Below are 25,964 nucleotides of genomic sequence, written 5' to 3' on the forward strand. Positions count from 1 at the left end.
TTTACTCGTGAACCCCATGCTCACGTGTAAACTTGCTCACAAGTAAACTGCACATTAGAGAGGCAGCCAGCTCTGCTGCTCACAGGCAGCAGCTCGCAGGCAGCAAAAGAAACCGCCGCCTCCTGCCTCCGTGCATGGAGGAGGCCAAGTGTCAGGCCTGGAAACCATATTAGACTTTAGGGTTCCAGACGCTGCCACATTTTTCCCCTGAGGGGAGGAGGGGGGTTGAGGGGTATGGTAACATTCTTCAAGCGGTCAAGGTCGGATGGTGTTCACATCTGCAGGAAGAGTGGCAAGAAGATATTCGAATGAACTGGAAGAACGTGGGACCATGTGACCATCAAAGGGGTCAGGGGGGTGGGACTCTTGGGGTTTGTATAACTGGGAAAAGAATCCGGAACTTCAGTTTTGGAATTGCACTCATCGTGTGCCAGTCTCCTCATGCTAGTAAAGAACTCTGGAAAAGAAATGCCTCCGAGTTTCTTTTACGCAGAAGAGGTATTTCTGGAACCTTGACATTATTCCAAAACTCATAACTTTCTTTTGCTAACGGTACCCTCTCCTCCTCTCAGAGGGGGCCCGTTAGAGGGGTGCTGGGCCCCAGTCTCCGCAACCTCCACAGCGGTGCAAAGACCCAGTGAAGATGGAAGAGCAGCAAGTTGAAAGCGTAGAAGGAGCACCGGAACATGAATCTGACGATTTAGTTGAAGTCACCTATTTCCCATCGGAGGAGAGGACTCAAGCCCAGTGGTAGAGCCTGCTTGTCAGCTTGGAGCACGCCCAAGGACTCTGATTCATGGGTAAGCTGCCAGTCGGGAGAAAACATTTCCCAGGCGGAATGGAGAGCCCCTCCTCTTCTCAACCTCACTGGAGGACAGTAAAACCTGGAGAATCGGAGAGTCACTGGATTGGGACCTGAGAAACCCCTGAAATCCCAGTCCCTATTAGACCTCCCTGAAACTTTTGAGCGTCTGGAAGTGAGGCCTCGCATAAGCTCAGCTCACCCACCTCGAGAGCCTTTAGCTCAGCCTAAATTCACCTTCCTCCCACCAGAGAGAGAGAAATTACTGAAGCTCAAAGCCGTTCCGATGAGCAGAGGACCTCCTTCCCTCTTTCAGATGGCAGGAGTTCAGGCAGCACCAGGGGCTTGGGGGAATCGCAACTCCCCTCCAATTGACTTTCCCGCCAACAGAGGCCTCGCTGCCTCCAGCAGCTTCTATTCCTCCTGGCTGGGCATTTTATCCTGGACAAGGGTGGATCCAATACCAATGGCAACCAGCCAGTTCAGCACCTTTCTTTCCTGGGGGCCCCACGCCGATGTTTGTTTCGTCAGCTGAAGCATTTCAAGGACTTCCTTCTCAGCAGCCAGGGGGAATTCCACCCCCCTTTACAGCTCAACAACCAGCCACAACAGCAATGGCCCCGCCCCCCCAAATCCCTCTCCCGCCGCCAGCGGGCCAGCTAAACCCCCCTGCACCCCCTCCCCCAACCCCTCCCCCTTTCAAACCAACCTTTGATGGGAATCCACACCACCTGGCTTACTTTCTCAGCAGAATTGAGGCTTACGTTGAACAATATAGACATCAATACCCATCAGAAAGAAGCCTAATCAACGCCATCTCAGATGGAATGAATGTAGGGCTAGCCTCAGAGTGGATAGCTCAGCTATACAATGAACATGCACCAGAACTAAACAATGTTATTGGATTTATCGCACTGCTTCGCAACCGGTTTCAAGATGATGACCTAATTGCAGAATGTGAAACCACCTTAAAAACAATGAAACAAGGTAACAAGCCGCTAAAACAATTTGTATGGGATTTCAGAAGAGTTGCTGGCAATCTTAGACATTGGCCAGAACAGATTATTCTCCACTACTTCAAAGACGCAATTGATCAAAACATCAGAAAAGCCTGCTCCACCAGAGGAATCCCAGAACAACTTAATGCCTGGTACAACGTGTCCATCGCTCTGGACAGAGAATTCAACCCCCTCCAAAGCCAATCACCAACTACAACTCCACAACAACCACCTACAAGATCCTCTCTCTCAAGACCAACCACACCCTCCACCTTTCACCCTTCAACAATAATCAAATGCTACCGTTGTGGAAAACTAGGACATCGGGCGTCAGTTTGCCTAGCCCCAACACCCCTCCCACAGTATCGGCCACCAACTGCTACCCGACCACGCAACCCCCCTCGAAAGAATCCTAATACCAGTCGCTTTGCGAGACAAGCCATAGACCTTCCTACTGACCTTCCGTCATCTGATTCGCCTCCCGACGACTCAAACCAAGCAGAAAACGACCCAATGGTGAGTGCACCTATTCCTCCTTTTGCCATCAAAGTAAACTTAATAATTCCAGGGGGAGGCGCCAAAAAAGTTTTAGATGCTATTGTGGACACAGGATGCACCAGATGCCTAATTTCAACCTCCACAGTCGCCCAACTCCGTATAAAAACATTTCCCTTGAAACACCCAATTAAATTCCACCAAGTAGATGGAACCTTGATTGGTGGCGTTCCAGCAACCCAAATCACACAACTGGTTCGCTTAGAAATTGGTGCCCATCATGAACTTATAAGATTCATAGTAATTCCCAAAATGTCAGAATCCATCATCCTGGGTTTAGCTTGGTTGGACAAATGGGAACCCACAATCAAATGGGAGGATGGATTCAGGAAAATTATATGGACTTTCGGACCCTTAGACCCAATACCCCCCACCCACAAAAAAAACCTTATCCAAAATGACCACCAGAGGGAACCAACAACCCCCATATCCAAGCCATCTCCTAATGAACCCCGCATCCCTAAAGCATACATGGATTTATCAGACGTTTTTAGCGAGGATGAATGTAACCTCTTACCCCCCCACCGGCAAACTGATTGCGCAATTGAATTGCACCCAGGGGCAAAGTTACCGAAACCCAAAATGTACTCAATGACACCAGCAGAAATGTCTGAACTAAGAAAATACATTGACACTAACCTAGCCAGAGGGTTCATTGAACCAGCAAAATCACCTGTAGCTGCGCCTGTGCTATTTAAACAAAAGAAAGATGGTTCGCTTAGATTATGTATTGACTTCAAAAATATCAATGCGATTTGCATACAAAACACATACCCTTTACCACTTATGCACGATTTGTTGAACCACCTATCAAAAGGCAAAATTTTCACCAGATTGGATTTAAGGGAAGCCTATTACCGGGTCCGCATCAAGGAAGGTGATGAATGGAAAACGGCTTTCAACTGCCCCTTGGGTAGTTTCCAATACCGTGTCATGCCTTTGGCCTCAAGGGCTCCAGCTGTTTTATGCAACTAATTAATGAAACCCTGCACCCCCATCTCTACAATGGGGTTCTTGTCTACTTAGATGATATTCTTATCTACACAGACAATATGGAACAACACATCAAATTGGTCAGACAAGTTCTTAAAAAGCTCCTAGCCGCCAAGCTATATGTCAAACTTTCCAAATGTGAATTCCATAAGGAATCCCTGGACTACCTAGGTTACCGGATATCAAACAAAGGTATCGAAATGGACCCAGGCAAAGTAAAAGCAGTGTTGGATTGGCAACCGCCACGCACACGTAAGCAACTTCAAAGTTTCTTGGGATTCGCAAATTTTTACCGCAAATTCATTCCTTCTTTCGCAGAAGTAGCTCTACCATTAACAGAATTACTAAAAACTGGGCCATTACCCACCAAACCCAAACCTAACCAACCCCTACCTTGGACAATGGACTGCCAACGTTCCTTTGAACACCTGAAACGCCTCTTCTCGATGGAACCAATTCTTCAACACCCGGATCCAAATAAACCTTTTGTGGTCCAAGCTGATGCAAGTGATGTAGCAGTAGCCGCTGTCTTATTACAACGGAATACCGAGAACAACCTTATGCCCTGCGCGTCGTGTCTAAAAACTGACGGACACTGAACGCAGATGGGCAGTTTGGGAAAAGGAAGCCTTTGCGGTACGTTGGGCACTCCTCTCCTGGAGACACTTCCTTGAAGGGGCAAAAGAACCGTTCGAGGTGTGGACGGACCACAAAAACCTCGAATACTTAAAAAAAACCCGAAAGCTTTCTCCCAAACAAGTTCGATGGGCTCAGTTTTTCAAGCGCTTCCATTTCACCCTCAAATACATCCCAGGCGACCAAAATCTACTGGCTGACGCCCTATCTAGGAAACCACAATTTGACAGCCAACGCGAAGAGGTGATACATGCGATTATCCCCGATAGCGAACCGGCCAGCCAAGCACTTACTCGACCACGATCACGCTGCAGTACTAACATCCCACCAAATAAACTGCTAGCGGACTTAAAATCAGCACTCACTGACGATGCTTGGTTTAAAGAAAACTTGCCAGACCTCACCTTAAGGGATGGGATACCCTGGAAGGGCACCAACATTTATGTACCCGTCGCTATGCGGTTGCCAATACTACAAAGAAGCCACGACTCTCGTCTAGGAGGTCACTTTGGATTTTTAAAAACTCTCCACTTGGCTAGGAGACAATTCTGGTGGCCAAAAATGAAATCAGATGTCGAAGACTATGTCAGGAGCTGTGCTACCTGCGCCACCATGAAGTCCAGACCAGGGAAACCCCCTGGACTCCTACAACCCGTAGCCGAACCCACCAGACCCTGGGAAGAGATTGCCATGGATTTTATTGTTGAACTCCCACCTAGTGGAGGAAATACAGTGATATGGACCGTAGTGGACTTGTTCTCTAAACAGGCCCACTTCACTGCGTGCAGCGGATTGCCATCGGCTAGAAAATTAGCAAAGCTCTTCTTCAAACACATCTACAGACTGCATGGAGTCCCTAAAGGATAATATCCGACAGGGTGTTCAATTCACAGCCAAGTTCTGGAGAGTTCCTACGGTCCATTGGGTCGTCTCAAGGACTTAGTTCTGGATTCCATCCGGAGACTAACGGAGCGGCTGAAAAATTAAATTGATGGTGGAACAATACATACGGTGTTATGTAAATTACCAACAAGAAAACTGGTCCGACTTGTTACCATTTGCAGAGGTTGCATATAATAATGCTGTACACAGCAGCAGGGTTAACCCTTTTCAAGTAACCAGCGGCATGGACTTGTTCCAATGCCTGAACTCCCTGCAACCCCCACTTCAGTTTCCCTAACGGACTGGATGAATTCGTTGAAGAAAGGTTGGGAAAACACAAAAAGGCCTTAGCTGTGACAGCTCGAATTACAAAGCCCAAGCTGACAAACACCGTTCCTTCAACCCCTTTTCGCATTGGAGATAAAGTCTTTTGTCTACTAAGTATCTAAGATTAAGAATACCCAGCAGAAAATTCGGTCCAAAATTTTGGGTCCTTTCCCCATTGTAAAATTATTAATCCGTTACCGTCCAACTCAAGCTCCCTCGAATGTTGGGAAAATACACCGGTATTCCATACCAGCTTATTAAAACCTGCTAGACAGTCTGGTCTGAGACCTCAACCTGCCGCTCCCCACCACCCTTGATAATCCAAGGTGAAACCCACTATGAAATCAAGAAAATCCTTGACTCTAGACTATACAGAGGTCAATTACAATATTTAGTCCACTGGAAGGATATCCATTATCTGAATCTACTTGGGTCAAAAGTTGGAAAGTAAATGCGGACAATTTGATTAAACAATTTCACGACACTTTCCTGACAAACCTAAGAAACCTCTTGGAGAGGGAGGGTAGAAGGAAGTGTGGACCACTGACACTCTTCTTTATCGACTCTTTGTTTTCTTTCCTAGGATATAGCTTCTTTTCCAAGGGGGGACGCCTGTCAGGCCTGGAAACCATATTAGACTTTAGGGTTCCAGACGCTGCCACATTTTTTCCCCTGAGGGGAGGAGGGGGGTTGAGGGGTATGGTAACATTCTTCAAGCGGTCAAGGTCGGATGGTGTTCACATCTGCAGGAAGAGTGGCAAGAAGATATTCGAATGAACTGGAAGAACGTGGGACCATGTGACCATCAAAGGGGTCAGGGGGGTGGGACTCTTGGGGTTTGTATAACTGGGAAAAGAATCCGGAACTTCAGTTTTGGAATTGCACTCATCGTGTGCCAGTCTCCTCATGCTAGTAAAGAACTCTGGAAAAGAAATGCCTCCGAGTTTCTTTTACGCAGAAGAGGTATTTCTGGAACCTTGACACCAAGCAGCAGTGGGAAGCACATGGGATGGGAGGTGCAGGAAGTGGCTGCCAGCAATGCCCTCAGGTGAAAATGCTGTGGGCGGGGAGTCTCAACCCCCCTTAGAAGCCTCAGTTTACTCGTGAGCACGATTGGCCTTTCTTCCTGCCTCTCCTGGCTAATGTTGCTCATGAGTAAACTGCAGCTAGGATCTCCCACATGCTTCCCTCGCTGGCCAGGTCGGCTGGGGGAAATGCATGGGAAGAGCTCCAATGCCCCAAACTCCTGCGTGCTCCCCTCCCTCCCCACGTGCATCAGTCCACTACTTGCTGCTGGTATCACTCCTCCACCAGTTCTCCCTCCCTCCCCCGCCCAACTGCCGGCCTGTGCCTTTTGGTCTTACCTTCTCCAGCAGCGGTGAGCAGAAGCACGCGGCTAAATTCTGCAAGTAGTGGCTGGGCCAGGCGGGCAAGCAAGACGAGCGAGCGAGTGAGCATCAGGTGGGCTGGGTGAGCGAGCAGGAACAAGGAACCGGTTCGGGGGCGTGGCCAGTCAGAGGTCACTGCCAGTTCGGGGAACCACGTCAAATTGCCACTAACGGTTCTCCCAAACCGGTCAGAACCGGTAGCAGCCCACCTCTGTTCCACACCTTAAATATACTCATGTAGATTACAACCTTGATAGGAGGAAGTCACAAAACTTTGCTTCTGGTGAAAGGACTTTAAAAGCCTGGAAATAGAAGTCTGGAATGAATAACTATAGATATGTCCTTGCAAGGATATTTCAGAGTTAAGATCAATTTTATGTTAAAAAAATGGAATGATGACAGCAAACGATAGAAATGCATAGCAAGAAACCATTAAATTAATCCCATAAAATTCTTGTTCATCATCTTGCTGTACATTTTCTAAATACTTAGAAGATACTAACAGAAGTTTATTAATGGTTTGTCATGCTGCCTACAATTCTCAAATGCAAATGCTGCCCTTTCTTAGTTCATATTTTGCATGCACCAAATTATATTTTTCATAACTACATTTTAGAGTAATTGAAATATTACTAAGGTAGATAGAAACTAGGATATCTAACAAGCTAATGACTTGTGATTCCTCTTGCATGTACAAACAAATCTGTCAGTAAAAAAATGATGGTATAATACTCAAACTTTAAAATAACCTCTCTCTTTTTTTGCATCAAAAAAGTATGCATCAAATGAACAACCCTTGACTATTCTCCAGGATTTTTCTTTTAATTACCCTATGATATTTCTGTTTTCCTTAGCAACATTTTGCTTATTTTGCATTATAACATTACCATCCTTTCTTTTAAGTCAGACTTCCATGATTTTTCAGCTGAGAGTGAGACTGACTGAGTGAGTGAGTGTGTCTGTGTGAGAGAGAAGCCCTCCTTTTCTTTGCAGCTTTTGGCTTTATATCTCTTTCTCCAAGGGTGCTCCAATTCCTGATACAGTTATGTAGAAAGATGCAGAATGATGCAGAATGAAAGAAGGGGCAGAACCAATCTGTTCTAGACATCTGAATTCAATTCCATTCATAGAAAGACCCTTAGCATTCAGAACTGTAAAATTATAGTAATAAAACATACAGTATCTATCTAGCTATCTAGCCATCTATCGTCTATTGATAGATGATAGTTTCTACAGTTTCTTTCTGTGAATGGAATTGAATTCAGATGTACAAAACAGATTGATTCTGCCCGTTCTTTCATTCTGCGTCTGTCTGCCTGCCTGCCTGCCTGCCTGCCTATCTATCTATCTATCTATCTATCTATCTATCTATCTATCTATCTATCTATCTATCTATCTATCTATCTATCTATCTATCTATCTATCTATCTATCTATCATCAATAGATAGACAGACAGACAGATCATTAAAACTGAGCGAGGTTCAGTCCAGTTTGGAGTTTTGGAGTACAGCTTTCCTCTCAAGTAAGAACCTGTGGATTGAGGAAGTTGTCCTAGCATTTCATTCCCATTCAATTATCAGATGAGAAAAGGGCCAAATCATCTTTTCCTAAAGCTCTGAAAAAGCTATTGTAATTAGCAAAGAAATCAAAGATCTACAGTAATTTAATTTATTCAGGTATGTATTACAGGGGACGAGTTCTTCAAATTCTCCTTTATTTTATTCATCCCTCTTTTTTCCTTATAAAATATTTAAATAGATTGTTGTTTATTCAAAGCATTTACAGTATACAGTATATTTGGTTTATTAAAGACTTAGGTATCTTCTATATGTTTTGTTCACCTGTAACTGGAGTATTGTTATTTATTTATTTTCTTCTAGAGGAGTGTTTCTCAACATTTTCTTCATCATGGACACCCTTTAAATATCTTTTGTGGCCACAGACCACCAAAACTTAAGATTTAAATCATAACATTTCTTCAAGCCTTTGTGGACCCTCTGTGATGACATCAAGCCCCCAGGGGTCTGTGGACCCCAGGTTAAGAAACAATGTTCTAGGGTATTTCTGTAATATGTAAAATCAGTAAGTCTTAAGAGTCCTAATATCTGCAAAAAGGATTTCTCTGTCTCTAATTTTAAATGATGGTTAGAAAGACAACACAGAAAGATGCTTTACCTACTGTTCTCTCTGTCTTGAAATTTAGCATTAAATTGAAGACACTAATCTAACTTCTAAAAAATATAAAACCTATTGCTAACTTACCTGTCAAAAATGTCCAGGTAACTATCTTTATTTATTTCAAATGATTTCACTGTTCTGAAGAATAAGTCGTAAAAAACAGGAAGAATTAGTATGCATGTGTTGTGTATATACGTATATGTCCTGGCCTTTTCAGAGATGAGTGGGTAAATAGTTAATAACATATAATAAAGCTTTTGTATTATGTTGAAGACTCTCTAAGTGCTCTACCATGTTTACATTAAGCAGATCAGTGTACTAAAGAAATAAGTTGGCATTTCTTGGTTAAATATTTGTAAAGATGCTTTCATGCCCAAGATTCCTCATAAGAGATTTTACATTCTGCTCACAGAAGCCATGTGAGAGATAAGATAATGTTCATTACTTGTACTTTATGCCTCTCACCAACAGAAAAACAAAATGATTAATGCACAGGAAGAAATAGGAAACAGACAAGTAAATCTGAAAGTAATGTCATGTGAATCATTTAGCAGTATGCTATTCAACTTCTATAATTCACAAGAAATTATTCCACCATTTATGGATGTTTGGGGTGGTTTGTTTAGAAATGGAGCAATAACAGACTTGAAAGAAATATTGTACTGCACCATGATAAATATAAACATTTTATATCCTATAGTCCTACTAAGTTAGAATAAAAGTCTTCAATCTGTTTCCTTGACATTCAAAACTCAGTTGAATATTTTAGTATCTTGTTATAAAAATGACAGGACATTTAGGGATGACCCTATCAATGAATGAAAACTTCAGTTTAGAGAAATAGAAATAGTTCTACATTCCCCAAAGTTTTTCTTAAAGTTTCATTTCTCATATATCCTATATATATCATATCATACATCTTATCATCTATATCTCTACTTGTACATGATCAGTCTTGCAGCTCTATAATTCTTTTCCTCCTTCTTCTCTATGCTGAAGAGCAGAAAAATAGAGGGATGGAAAGAGTGAGAGAATATCATCAAGCAGAGAATGACTGATGGAGTCTGTGCTCTGCATTTGTTATTTAAATTGCAATTTATTCAAAATCTAAATAGATTTTCTAAATAGAAATGTGTCATCAGATGTCCAGGAAGTAGAACACCTAGCAAGGTCCTTGCTGACCTGGATGATAATCAATCCAGTAACAGTTTCTATAAGTAAAAAAAAGGTAATGGTTTTCCCTGTCGAGTAATATCCGACACTAGGAGATAGTGCTAATCTCCATTTCTTAGCTGAGGGACTAAGTTATCTGATGATAACATAATAACAGAATAACAGAGTTGGAAGGAACATTGGAAGCCTTCTAGTCCAACCCCCAGCCTGGGCAGGAAACCCGACACCACTTCAGACATATGGTTATCCAATATCTTCTTAAAAACTTCCAGTGTTGGAGCATTCACAACTTCTGGAGGCAAGTTGTTCCACTGATTAATTGTTCTAACTGTCAGGATGTTTCTGTGGTCATGTGGCTGGCATGACTATATGTCAAGAGACATGGAATGCTGTTATACCTTCCCACCAAAGTGGTACCTAATCATCTACTTGCATTTGAATGCTTTCAAACTGCTAGATTGGGAGGAGCTAGGGCAGGAAGGGGAATTCAAGCCATAATGTGATACTTGGGTCTCGAACTGCCAACCTTTTGGTCAATAAACCCAGTGTCTTAACCAATAGGCTACTGTATGCCTTTTCTGTAAGTTTTGTGTCTGCATATAGTTTATAGGAATGACACTCTTCGTTTTGGTTCCTTTGATACGGAGTCCAGTATGGTTGAAACTTTAACACACCTCTCATCTTCTTCAAAGCATGCCATTCCCACAATCACGATAAGCTAGGGGAATTATTATTACTATTATTCCAGTGCAGTAATACTTACGTTCTTATGAGTGAGCAATATGCTTGGACTCCAAATAATAAGACATTTACTTGGATTCCCAGCGTATTTGTCAGCCACAAAAATGAACACTTTGTGTTAGAGAACTTCAATGGCAACAACTGCAGCTCATCTGGCAGCTACAGTATTGGCTTGTCTTCCAAAGGGAAAAGAGCCCAGCTGTTATAAAGGCTGATGATTCTATCAAATCTGCTGGGCTAATTGGTTCATAGTCTGAGCTAGTTGATTCATCTGTACAGCTACCTGATTTTTATATTCAAACAAAGTGATGGCTGCTTAATCAATAGAGGATTGGGGTTTGGTAGCCCTCATTCTGTTGCTCAAAGAGTAAAGAAAGAACAATCAATCTGCCAGGCTCAGTGGGAAGACTCAGCAGAATTTCTGAGACATCTGACAATTCATGGAAAGACTAAGTTCTTGTCTCAGACTTGGCTAGTCTCTGACACATCATACTGTCCATATGAATAGCCATCTTTATTGTATGTTAGGAATGAGACATTGAAACAGTTGATTGTCCTGTTGCAACATGAACATGTACTTTTCTTTTTATCTCCACTCTATTCCAATTTTCTTACGCCCCCTCCCCTCCCATAGTTTAATGAACTTTTTGCCTTGTGCTTCTAATAGCAATAGCATTTAGTCTTATATGCCACCCTGTAGCGGCATTCCTTGGGCAGTTTACAATGAAAAGCATTATTTGAATATTGCCATCAACAATCTGGGTCCTCATTCTACCACCCTTGGAAGGATAGATGGCTACCAAATCCCATTCCTTTTTTGATCAAGCAGCCATCACTTTGTATAAAAAAGATCAGGTGACTGTGTAGAGGAACCAGCTACCCAGAGGTGGGCTGATGCAGGTTTGGACTAGTTCGAGCAAACTGGTTGTTACGATTCTGCGCAGTTCAATGAACCGGGAAATCCCACCACTGGGATTTTCTATATGACAGCTCTTCATATACCTGAAGACTGTTAGCATGGCTTTACATAATCTTTTCATCTCCAGGCTAAACCTATCAAATGCTTTCAATGTTCATTTTTTTCCCTTTCTCGACATCTTTTATAATTGAGCAATATTACATACCTACATTTTTCTTGACCTGTCCATGATCTTAAAGCAAGTTCTACCTATTTGCACGGTATCAGAAAGATTATTAAAAAGCCACTATCAATCTGAATAAGTTGTATAGATGAACTGTTCTGTCAATTTTGCTTTTGTCCACGTATTTTTTTTAATTTAAATTCTTTCCATCCTATACCTGATGACATTTGTGACTCTTGATTAATTCTTCTTCATTTAATGAATCCAACAAAATTTTCATTTGCACCTGTTCATTATGTAAAGCCCTTTCTAGCATTAAGAGGAACGTGTCATTTTTAGCAGCTGAATAAAAGTTAAAGAGGAGGAGTTACTCAAGATAAAGATGGTGACTTTGCTTTATCACCATAAAGTGTATTTGTAGACGTTTTTGGCTGAATTTATTCATTTTTTCTAGCTTTATTTCCTTAACAAAGGTCTATTTTTTCCTTACTCTTCCTGAAGAAATTTGCAAATTTTAGATAAGTGCTATAAAAATATTAAAATATGCATCCTTCATTGATGAAATAATTGTTACATTAAGATTTATACTGATGACTGCTAAAAACAAAACGCAGAACAAAACAAATCCACAACTCTGAGTCTTTGCTTTGAGCACATAACACGGTTGAAAATGTATGTGAGCTTGCTTCCAAAAAGTATTGAACTAACTGCCAGCCAGTCTATGATAGCTGGAGGCTACCTAGTTGGAAAATTCTAATGTAGAATCTTAAGGCTAAGAGTAGAACCTAAGGCTAAGTGTAAAAGGGAGCATTAAACCTCAAAAGTTGTAATAGAAAAAGCACAGAAATTAATACTTTAGTTGAAGATACCGTAACTATTAAATACAAGCAGTCTTCTGGAATATTGAGAACAAGCCTTGGGTATTTCCAGAGGCTTGTACCAGTTATGGAAATTAAATTTCTTTCCACCTACATTCCCAAGCAGTAACAGAAAGGTTAGTTTTAGTGCAGAAAATTAGGAAGTCATTGATAATGTTGTTTTTGTTGTCTAGTTAATATTGATTCCTGGTGACTTCATGGATGAATCCATGCAGGTTTTTTTGGCAAGAGCTTTAAAAGTGGTTTTCCTTTTACTTCTTTCTATGGGTGATGACTTACCAATGTCACATTGATGACTTTGTACTTAAGGTGGAACTAGAATTCATATTCTCCCAGTTTTAGTCTGGTGCTTTAACCACTACATTAAATTGGCTCTCCCTCTCTATCTAACAGCATTCTGGAATCTTAAATATTATATCTGTCCTCAGGGTTAAGTCCTGGTTTTCTTCCTCATACATTCTGAGATAATGACCTTTTAGTTTCTACCACCTGGCTTTTGTTTAAGAAATAAACAAAATGTTTGATGTGAAATCAAATATTCTCACCTCACCAGTTTCGAGCGTTACAAGTACTGACTGGCATAGGGGGTTCATCTGTTCTAAAAACAGAAGATCATCTATGGTAAACCAGAGAAGTTGTTCCTTTCCATGGATACTGGATCCCATTTCCACTGATCTTTGTCCTTCGGTGAAACATTTTCAATGTTTCGTGGGCATGGCAAGGGAAGGATACTGCAAAATCTCCATTCCCACTCCACTCCAGAGAAGGATACTGCAAAATCCCCATTCCCTCCCCACTCCTGAGAAAGATATTGCAAAATCTCCATTCCCACCCCACTCTGGGGTCAGCCAGAGGTGGTATTTGCCGGTTCTCCAAACTACTCAAAATTTCCACTACCGGTTCTCCAGAACCTGTCAGAACCTATTGAATAGGACCCCTGCTTTAATTTCTTCTGAGAATATCTACGAACCTATATTGGACCTAGAGGTTTCCCAATAAGTAAGGAAGATGTTATAATCTGGCATTTTTATTTGTAGAATCATTGTTGTAGGTTATTCAGTGTGTCCGACCCTCGGCCACTCTGTGGATCAGCAGTCTCCATGCTCCTCTGTCTCGCATTGCCTCCTTCAGATCTACTATGGTCATCCCCATGTCATCCTTTATAGTGTCCAGCCAACAGGTACTAGGGTGGCCCCTTATCTTTTTTTCTACTGATCACTTCCAGCATGATTGACTTTTTGAGTGAATCAGCTCACATGACATGACCAAAGTTAAGTATGACAGCCTCTTTCTGGTGATTTTGTCTTCAAGTGAGATTCGGTTTTTGGTGAGATTCGGTTTCTTTGTTTGTTATTTTTGCAGTCCATGGAATGTGTCACCTCTAGCACCACAGTTCAAAGGTGTCCATCCTTGTCCTATCTGCCTTTTTCAGAGTCCACATTTCTCAGCCAAAGTAGCAATTAGAAAAATTATTGTGTTAACTAATCTGCATTTGGTTGTGAGGCTGATATCTTTACTCCTCCAGATGTTATTCACACCGGACATTGCAGTTCTTCCAAGTGCTACAAGCCTTCTGATCTCAGGGCTGCAGTCACCACATTCTACATATTTGTAGAATACCATATTCCAATTTATTATTTCGAAGTAGAAATTCTTCAAAGAAAATTAAAGTTATGGATAGTGGAGATTTTTGAGTGCCATGAGCATTTTGTAGGAATGCTACTACTGCAGGCATCATACTTTCTTCTCAGAAATTAATGGTACAGTAAAGCTGCAAACTTAGTGCCAATTTCTAATTTCAAAAAGATACCAGTGCACTGGCTACTGCTTTTTATACTTTTAATCTACACAATGCACAGACTTAAGTGGGAAATTTAAGCCCACTTGAATCTTAAATAAAATATCACAGTTTGAGAAAATCGCCATAAGCAAAGATATCAGTGAATAATGTCCTCCATACCATTAGCGTCCACTTCCTATGGAGAGAAAAAGTAGTTTTAAAAAACCCTGAAACTTGACAGTGACAACTATATTGGTGAAATGGGTAGTTCAACAAAATGATGAAGCTTCTCAGCCAGGTCCTACAGTCAGACAGAAAAGAAGATACATTAGATACATTAGATGTGACATTATGCTAGTTAAGAAAACAGTAAAAGATTTGCTAGACCAATTCTTGAATAAAGCTCGTCTGTCTGGAACCCATACCACATTTCAGACATCAATACAATTGAACGTGTCGAGAAATATTTTACAAGAAGAGTTCTCCACTCTTCTGAATACAACAAAATACCTTATGCCACCAGACTTGAAATCTTGGGTTTAGAAAACTTAGAACTCCACCGCCTGTGTTTCACTCATAGAATCATCTATTGCAATGTCCTTCCTGTTAAAGACTACTTCAGCTTCAATCACAAAAATACAAGAGCAAACAATAGATTTAAACTTAATATTAACCGTTTCAATCTTGATTGCAGAAAATATGACTTCTGTAACAGAGTTATTAATACTAGGAACACACTACCTGACTCTGTGGTCTCTTCTCAAAATCCCCAAAGCTTTAACCAAAAACTGTCTACTATTGACCTCACCCCATTCCTAAGAGGTCTGTAAGGGGCGTGCATAAGAGCACAAACGTGCCTACCATTCCTGTCCTATTGTTTCCTTACATTATATCCAATTAATATAGTTATTACATACTTATGCTTATATATGTGCTTATATATTATATAGTTATTTTCATGCTTATACTTATATACTGTTGTGACAAAATAAATAAATAAAAATAAAATAAATCTCAGAAAGTGTTTGTTCATGCAAAGCAGGAGTGCCAGGAATTTGCCTAATGTCGAAGTATGAGAGTGTATTTAGTATTAACAATTATTCTCCTATGTTAGAAAAGTAATTATCCTGGAGTCATTTAATATGAGAACCATGCTCATTTAACATGTAAATACAGTGATAAAAGAGAAAATATGAAGAAGAATTCATCAAATGGACCATCATCATGAACTATCAGAAAAGGTTCTAGTGTTCATGTCTATGGAGATTCTCAGCCATCCAGGTCATTGTTGCCATGAAGGTTTCAGAGCTGAAGAAACTTCTTGGATGAGAAGTGAAATGTCTTCAAAGAAAAACCAGAAGTCCAGTTGCCTCTTGAAAAAGACCCTCCAGGTTTTAATGTTCAGTTCAAATCAGAGGCCAATAACCTTTTCAATCTGAAGTGGGGCTTCAGTTGTTAAATTGGGGATCATCCAGGCATAAATATTAGCCAAATACACAGCACATACATTCAGTTTCTAAACTTGGGGGCATGGTGGTTATGGAATACAGTATTGCAGACTAATTTTCCCTATCGATCCTGACTTCCATCCTTCTGAGGTCAGTAAAATGAGATTTATTTATTGATGTATTTATTTATTACTTCAATCTATCAAATTTACTCTGTTTAGTTATAACAGTTTAAAACACCATAAAATGTATAACAGTAAAAAAAAAACCCAACAATTTTAGATCAGCAGTCAAGATAAAAACACCAACAAGAACAACCAATCAACTTAGGCACTGACCAGATTCTGCCAAAAATCTAGAATTGCAAGCCCAATAACCAAATCATATCTTCAAGTCTTTGCAAAAGGGTGGGGACAATGACAGAAAAGTCTTTTTTCCTTCCAAGTCCTATTAGTATACCTTATTTTTTTTTTTAAATGTTGACTTCCTTTATAGATTGTGAGAATGCTTAAGAATATGAGTCAAAGTTGCTGATCCATAACATTCCATCGTTTGTTAATCAGATAAGAATATATTATACTGTTGTTTTTTTAACAAAACTTTCACTGAACAAATACACTGCAAAATATAAACTAATGAGGTCCAGAAAGTCAAAATTAAATTGGGACATTCACATTTAGTTAGAATAGGGATTGGCAGCCTTTTCTCTATTAAAATATTACCACAGAAATGATGTATTGGAGAGAAGGACTGAAGCAATTTGTGGGGGCAGGGGAGTCACTCATTCTAACAATAATTCTTTTAATATTTTCTAACCATAATTTTCATTTTAAATCTGATTCCTTCCTTTTTTCAGTCTTTTCCTCATTGAACTGTGTTCCGATAAGTGATAGGATCCCTCTTGTTAAAATATCTGAACAGATATTTTCAAAAGTAGTGTTGAAGTCAGGCAAGGCAAATGCATGTAGATATTTGCCATCTCAAAGTTGGGAATCATGTACTTCTTATAGTTGTGCATGGCATCTTAAAACTGTGTTTCCTGTCCAATAGGCATCTGAGTCAATACTTCAAAAAATAAGGAAAAAAATACTTGTTTCTCATGTCATATGCTAATATCCTTTTGATGCACCCTCAAAACGTAACATAAGAAGCCATCCACTAAGGATGAGAATGTGTGCTGTCCTTACCACTAAACAATATGGGCTATATCTTTGCTGTGGCTGTAGCTAGCAAAGGAGCACCCATAAGATCCATGGTTTCCATTTGTTTGGGCAATGTGCAAGGAACCTCACAAATTCTACTGTGTAGATGAACTTTAATGAAATTTTGTGCTCTTTTTTCCTCTTTGTGGAGGAAAAGCACTATGTAACTTTAACTATTACCAATTGCAAACAGTTCTTGCCTTGCTGCTAAATAAGATTAATAATATATACCCACTACATGAATTATTCATTTTTATTATATTTAACCAGAAAGAAAAGCTGGAGTTCTTTTGCCACTGTATACTCAAAGCTTTCCTAGAATAAATGGAAATTAAAAGGATGAAAATGCCAAGTGGAACATATTCAGAATCCTCTGCTGCCTTTTATTTTAAGACTTGTATACTTAGAAGGTGCAACTGATTTCTTACTGAGCAACAAAAGGCCCCTGAACATTTTCTTTCTTTCTCTCTCTCTCTTTCTTTCTTTTTCTTTCTTTCTTTCCTTCCTTCCTTCCTTCCTTCCTTTCTTCCTTCTTTCCTTCCTTCCTTCCTTCCTTCCTTCCATCCATCCATCCATCCATCCTTCCTTCCCCTCATTAAAAATTTCTACTGACTTCATTTGCAGATATCCAAACAATGAAAGTGAGTTGTGTTTGTAATTTTGTGAAGGCAAAAATGAGTGTGATAGCTGATTTGATTTTATAAATAGAGGTGAAATATAAATATTTTAAATAAAACAATTGACCAACAATTGCACACAACTAGGTCAAATAGGTCAAACTAGGTGGACAAATCTATATCAAGGGTTGGGAATGATGGCCCTTTTATGACTTGTGGACTTCAACTCCCAGAATTCCTGAGCCAGCCATGTCCACAAGTCATAAAGGGGCCATAGTTCCCCACCTCTGATTTATATCCATTTAGTATCCTTCTTGGTTCCTTGTTATCTGATGTGCAGTTCCATTTTTAAATTAAACTGCATTTTTAGAAACAGTCTCTCTCTCTCTCTCCCTCTCCCTCCTTCCCTCCCTCCCTCTCATCTATCTGTAAATAAGATTTAAACTCATACTTTAGTAACCATTTTATCACAAAATATAAATTTTGCCTATGTATAAATATTGACAATATTCAGAGAAATATATAATTTATCATCTAAAATTCTGGGAAGCTGATTCCTTGCATTGTGTGTAGGTTGACATCTCTCCGTAAAGAGACTGCATCCTCATAGCTACTGAAATTTAGCTTATATTTCTCACAAGCTTGTTGCCTGAAACACAGTGGCGTTCTTTTCCATGTCATCATCCTGCCCTATAAATAGTTTTAACAGCCACAGGGAATTTAAAAAGAAAAAAAAACACACCAGCATCTTGTTGGATATGTTTTTCAGAATTCAGACTCACTAACTAATGCTTCTCTTCAACAATGTAATGTTATTTTAATGGTTGCTTCCTTCTGCCATCTATTTATGGAAGGGATATTTAATTATAAGCCTGTTTTAGTACTGCCTATATTAATCAAATCTAGAGGGTCAGGTACTGCCATAGTTAATATTTAATGTTTTGAAAATAAATTAAAATATAGTAATTTAAGACTAACAAATTATCCAACATTACAAAAGGAATTGCAAAGCTAATTATGTAGCCTGGCTGCTGAAAGGACTATTAAATGGAGTCAGACACTTTTCTCTCTTTGTTAACAAATGAGATCTAGGGTCATTTGCTGGGTGATCAAACATGGAGTATAAAACTGCTTTTTTTTGTGATTTCAATATCTGGGTCATATTGCTATATATAGTGGCTGGAAAGGCCTACTCCACTCTATTTTTATTTAGGCCATTTGCTATTTTAACTTATCTGTTGAACATTCATTGGCTTTGGTTAGGACTCATCATATGAAGACATTAGCTCTATATCAGTGATGGGTTGCCTCCGGTTCGGACCCGGTTTGCAAGAACTGGTAGTAAAACCAGCGGGAGGCTCTGCCCACCAACCCCAATGTCATCAGGAAGCTTCTGCATGCGTGGCCCCATTATGAACCGGTAGTAAAGGAAAGTAGAACCCAACCCTGCTCTATATGCTCAAATCTCTTTTGTACCGGGTTGGCAGTACACACACTCACACTTTGAGGTGATTCAGTCAGGACAAATCTTGGAGACCCTACACTGAGAAAGATTCATCTTCTTGATTTGTCTTCAGTAATACCATATATAGATATATAGATATATATTCTTGTAATTTCTTTGATGTTTTCATTATCTTTCTCTCTTCCTCAACCGTGAGTCAAGTAGTTTTTTTCTTTTTTTGCTAATCCATCATCCATTTGCGGTCCATGTCCAATATTTGTTTCTACTGCTTTAAAGGAGCAGCAGTTTTAGTTGGTCCAGCGGTTCGTTTGCAATCAATATGTTTTAATTAATGTCCCCAAATGCATATTTTGAAAGTATCTATTTGCTTTCCTTTTTTTTTTAATGTCCAACTTTCATAGCCAAGCATTATCATTGGAATGTGTTTTTATGTATAAGTTTGTATGTGTGTGTACAAACAGAGACATATAAATATATTCAGAGAGAATGTATATATCTAAATGTTCATATACCCACATGCACAAAGATGTATAAAAATAACCATACACCAAATACTAAAAGGATTCTTTTCCCTCATCTCCAATTATGTCAACCAAACATGAAAATTTTTCCCTTTTCAAAAAATACAAATAGAACATCATAAGACATAGCCTTGTGCATGCCTAAAGCAGCTTTTACACAGACTTTCCATTTTACGACCCATTATCAATAGGCTACATTGATAATGGGCAGCTACAATGGGCAACAAAAACAGGGACTGAAAGCTATCTCCATGCCATGGAAATGTGAATGTTCTTTTGGATAACAGGCATCTCCCTTCTTGACCACATCGCAAATGACACCATTCAACATTTTGTGTGGCACCAATAATAGAGAAGATGAGAGAAAGCCTACTGCAGGGATGGGATTCAGCCTGTTTAGACCAGTTCAAATGAATCAGATCTTAATTTTAATCTGGTTTGCCAAACTGGTTATTCAAAGGACTGGCTGACTACCGCCCACCCTGCCCCGCCCCTCCCAGGAGTCTCCACACAGCCCGTTTTGGATGCCAGGTAAGTGCAGGGCATGCACGGATGCTTTGGGAGGGTGAAAAATGGGCCTACCGGAAGTACTGGAAGTCCAGAAACAGGCCCATTTCCAGCCTTCAGTGCCTGGAGGAGGTAATTTTCACCCTCCTGGAGGCTCCAGGAAAGCCTTTGGAGCCTGGGGAAGGCGAAAATGCCTCCCCACCGTGTTGCAGAAGGCTAGGTAGGCCATGTCCCCACGCCCACCTAGCAACTGGGCAGCAAACTGGTTGCTGAAATTTTTCAATCCCATCCCTGGCCAACTCCGCTAGTATGGACATGTCCAGAAAGCAACACCTTCCACCATGGCCAAGACTGCCTACCAACTAGAAATCAATGGCCGGCAACCTCTCAGGCATCCAAAACAGAGATGGCAAGATACCATCAACAAAGATATGGAAGCTGTAGGCCTGTGCCCTGGAGATGTATCTGACCATACAAAGTGGCATTCAGTGATCTGAAAAGCAGACCCTGCACCTGCGGGAATATGCTAGGAAGAAGAAGACGATCAATAGGCTACATTGTCCTTCTACATTTAAAAAGAGAGTTATCATGGATATATCAAACTTGCTTTACCTTGAGTAATACTCAATCTATTGTTAAAAACATAGCAGCAGGATTCTTTAAAAAGGTTGGCAATTCCCCCAAAAAGGGACACCTTTTAAAAATATTTTTTAATGTAACAAGGGACATTGCAAATTATAATGACAGAAGGATGTTTACATTTTAGGCAAAAAACAGTAAACTGTCTGTAACAATAAATAATTCAGAAACTGACAATATTATGAGGATAATGCAATGAAGCAAGAAAATTGTGACTCTAGATAAATGTGATCCTGTCTTTTGCTCAATCAAGCAGTGATTGCTACTACACAAATCTTATCCCTCTAAAGATGTTGTAATCATAATATATAACAGATGTTAGATGTGACAGTTGTTCTGGATTTCATATAATAAAAACAGAATGGGAAGACTGAAAAAGATACCGGAGGTCATCTAATCCAACACTTGTAAGCAAAGAATTCCTAAAGAACTTACAAAAAACTTACAAATAATATAATGAAAGAACTTTCAAAAAGCTTGGGCATCTCTTAGAGATGAGCAAATATTCTACCAATTCTTCACTACAGTGCCTCCAGAAAATCAGAGACCTAAACATAGAAGAAGATGAGATTACGGTTTCATTCAATGTCATCGCACTCTTTACATCTATAGAGCCAGGACTAGTGAAAGAATCCGTGGCAGTAGAACTAACCAAAGCTAACCAAATACACAAAGATTGATACACCCAGATTCATGGACCTCATTAATCTCTACTTCCCTACCATGTTTATCATTGTGGAAATGCTGGTTATTATTGAAATAATAATTTCAATAATTTCAAGAAGATGGGGTCAACATATTTTCCAAAGCATCAGAGGGCAAGACAAGAAGCAATGGATGGAAACTAATCAAGAAGAAAAGCAGCATGGACAGTGAGAATAATTAATCAGTGGAACAGCTTGCCTTCAGAAATTGTAGGTGCTTTACAATTTCTAACAAGAAGAGGGAATTGGACTAGAGGACCTCCAAGGTCCCTTCCAATTCTGTTCTGATTCATTGGTTGAAATGTAAATCAAAAGATTTTATATTTGTAACTGTAATAGTTGGAATTTATTCTTTCTTTATGCCTTTATACTTTCCTTTCCCCTATTTTTTTTCCTTCTTGGTCATTTTGTTTGTTTTTGATATTTTATCTTTTGAAGAAATTTAATAAAGTATATTTTTTTAAAAAAGTCTCTGTTCACTACCTACTTTCAGTTTGATGTATGAATATACCAACAAATCAGGGGAACACCTATGTGATAACCATTCTCAGGACTCATAGCAGAGACCATAACACAGCAAATAAAAACTATTATTATATATACAACCAAAAATAGATCCAGTAAATAGATGACATCTTTGTAATAAAAAAGAAACAACTAGAAAAAACAGTTGAAGCTACCAACAACATATTCAGAGGAATAACATTCACAAGGGGAGAAAAAAAACAACAAACTACCCTTTCTAGATCATTAGCAGAGGTAACAAATACTATTTAGAAATACAACTCTATTGAAACACAGCCCACACTAACCAAGTGCTCCATTACCAAAATAACAAGCTAGCTTCCCTCAAGAGCAGTTATGTACAAACATTATTCAATAGAGTACAAATGCATTGCAGCAATCCCGAACACTAGAAAAAGAAGAAAAGACCACCTATACATCTTCTAACAAAATGGATATCAAAAAGTGCCTGACTAAATACAAAATGCTGGAAAATCCTAGAAGCTTAGCATTTAGATAAATCAGCCTTCAAAAGACACATGGTAATAAACCATATGCACAACCCATTCAGAACAGACAATAAAAACACTAAGGAGAAAGCAAAATACCCAAATACATTCTTCTCAGAAGCCAATACCCAGATAAATAGGAATTAACACCACACAAACAATCAAGCAGAAAACAATACCCTAAAGCAAGGCTGTCAAACTGGTGGCTCTCAGGCCAGATGCATCATGTGCAGGCCATGCCCACCGCTGTCGTGTCCCACTCCTCCGCTGACGGCCAGGTCAGGGAAATCCGAATCAGGTGTGCCTCTGCAGCTCTGCCAAAGTCCTAGCAAAGTCCTCAGGGCAGGCAGGAGACCAGAAAGTGACTTCAGCAAGATATGTTTAGACTTTGCCTGACTCAGAGAATGCCAGAAAGCAGATCCTTTATATAGGCCATGGGGTGTGGCTCCATGACTCAGCACTTATCCAGGCCTGCCCCTCCCTTCCTTCTGTTGCCTCCGCCTATCAAGTCTTCTGACGCGAGGGTCACTCCAGTCGGCAGCTGTTGGTAATTGACCTTCCTCAGGCTCACATGCTGTGGAGGAGGGGGAGGGGTCTAGTTGCTCCGTTTGCCTGGGCATGGAGCCAGAGCTGGGGGCTGGAGGTATTTCTTCCTCTTCAGCCTGTCTGGGCATGGAGCCAGGGCTGGGGCCGGGAGGCATACTAGAACATTCCTCCGTGTTTGGAAGCAGATAAGAAGACCCCAGCTGAGGTGAGATTGGACGAGACACAACAACCGCAGCTTCGCAAAGTCAAAAAACATTGTGATACGTCATGTGACGCAATTGAGTTTGACACCCGTGCCCTAAAGGAACTAGCAAGGAGAAACCCCACCACCACCAAAATGGCAATGCAAGCTATAAAATGGGAACAAACCCCATTCTTACTCACACTGATGATATTATCTACTTGTAATGAAATGTCTGCAAGCAATCTACCAAAATGTTCAGATCCTCTTCATATGTGCTGCTATCCAGTATGGTCTTTCCCATCATATATTCATGCTTTTATTTTATTTTTCTTTCTATTCAAATGAAGTATCTTCCCTTTGTCACTGCAGAAAATGATTGGGTTAGTTTCTACCCATTGTTCCAGCTTGTCAAGATCTTCCTGAACCTTGATACGATCTTGTTAAGTGTTTCCAATCAATAATAGCATGATCCAGCTCACATTTTGCTTCATATTCTTCTAGGATTTGTGGAAGATCTTATTGATTGCTTTGTTTAAATTAAGACAAACACTACATCTAGAAACATTATGGTAGCTAGTTAAACTTGTCATTCAGTCAAAAATGAGGTTAGTTTGCCATGACTTATTCTTGATAAAACAAGCTGACTTCTGGCAAGCAAAATGCTCTTTTCTAAATGCCTAGTATCTGACTGCTTAATGATCTGTTCTGGAGGTTTGCCCAGCATCATATCAACATCATAATTTCCCCCTTTTGAAGATAGGGATAAACAACTGCTCTCATCGAGTTGTCTGATATCTGTATTCCAGTAGTGATTTTCACTTACCTTTGCTACTGGTCTGGAACTGTGAGCACGCGGGGTGCTTCTGTGTATGTGCAGAGCATCCATGATGATGTCCGGGCAGGTGGGTGGAGCCTCCCACCACCACCGCTACTGGGTCACCCAAACTGGGGTGAACCGGTAGAAATCCACCACTGCTGTACTCTACGATTGCTTAAAGTTCTCAGATGACATCATCAAGCTCCTTAAGAGTCCCAGACATAATTCAACTGGCTCTAGAAAATTAAACATTTTTATAGCAGCAGATGTTTCATAATCATCTTACTTACTCCTTCCATCAATAGAACCATTTAAGGTCTCACATTATTACTATGATTTTCCTCCTTGGAATTTATGTAATCTGGTCCAGATAGACATTAGATAGCAACAGCACTTAGACTTATATACTGCTTCACAGTGCTTTCCAGCCCTCTCTAAGCAGTTTACAGAGTCAGCATATTGCCCCCAACAATTTGGGGTCCTCATTTTACCTGCCTCGGAAGGATGGAAGGCTGAGACAACTTTGAGCCTGGTGAGATTTGTACTGCCAAATTGCAGGCAGCCGGCAGTCAGCAGAAGTAGCCTTCAGTACTGCATTCTAACCACTACGCCACCATGGCTAAATCTTCTATCAGGCTCAATTATCTATAATATACAGTTCCAGTCAAGAATGTAGTTGTTTTCCCTTCCTTGCAGTCTTATCTAAATGCTATTTACCTGGACTTTTATCTTAAATTGCTAGATCGTAATATAAATCTGAATAATATATACTTCATATAGCCCCACAGTCCTTCTCCTTTAGATTGGGTGTTCTTTCTGAACAAACTATATTTTAATCGTTGAATTTCATTGGTGAACTGATATTCCAGATAATATTACATATTTTAGAAGAGAATAATATTTTACTAAATATATGCCATGAATGTACTACTGCTTTCTATAATATTTTAAATTACAGCTTTTTCAGAAGATAGGTTTCTTTGTTTATTTATTTATTTAGTTCTTCCCTGCTTCTCTGTTTATCCCTACACTTCAGCGGCTTACAACAATAAAAAAATATAGTGTGTAAACATAGCAATTAAAATCCAGAGCCAAATTATAGTTGAACATAAAAATAGAGCATATGTGGATATAAATGATTTCCATAAAAAGCAGAGAAAAATCATCCAGTCCAATGATGTATAATTTGCAGCCCTCCAGTAATTGATATTTGGGTTAAGATAATAAGGAAAGTTGTTTGACATGTAGAGATATAGCCAGAGGGAAATACAGTTGACAGCTGGCCTTTGGTGCCTGAATTCTTTGAATGCACCATTGTGCTAAATTCCTATCTCATTAAATCAGCTGTTTAGCTACACTGCTAGTTACTACTGCAGCTCAGGAGGACAGCTCTGATGTTGCTTGCAAAAACCTTGTAAGGCAAACAAGACGACTGAACCATGATGTGTAACATAATATAAAAGTCAAGCCAGCCACATTCTTGACTGTGTCAGTAAATTTCTGGATTCCTTCATAGATCAAAGTGTTCTGTGGTTAGATTTTTCTTCCAGCTTTTTTTTTTTTAAAAGCCCAAGTGTTGGCATTGCAGAAGTCAAACCATTTTCCCCCAAAAAAGTCCAAAGAGCAGTTAAATATACTTTGGATGAGTTCCTTATATAAAGAAAGTTCACATTCCAGCGCTGCATGCTGCTTAGCTGTGTCGAACCAGAAAATGGGATTTTAAGCATTCTTTTCAAAAGACAGAGACTGTTATTAAACTGCTGTTCCTGGAATCATCCATTTGTGCGCAGGATAAATACCACCAGCCAAGAGAAAGAATGAGAAAAGGTCATGTAGTGTTCCTTTCCTGCGTATCACTTCAGTCATACTGAAAGCAATAAGAGCTGC

The sequence above is a fragment of the Ahaetulla prasina genome, chromosome 1 (assembly GCF_028640845.1).
Source record: "Ahaetulla prasina isolate Xishuangbanna chromosome 1, ASM2864084v1, whole genome shotgun sequence".
NCBI classification, from domain to species: Eukaryota; Metazoa; Chordata; class Lepidosauria; order Squamata; family Colubridae; genus Ahaetulla; species Ahaetulla prasina.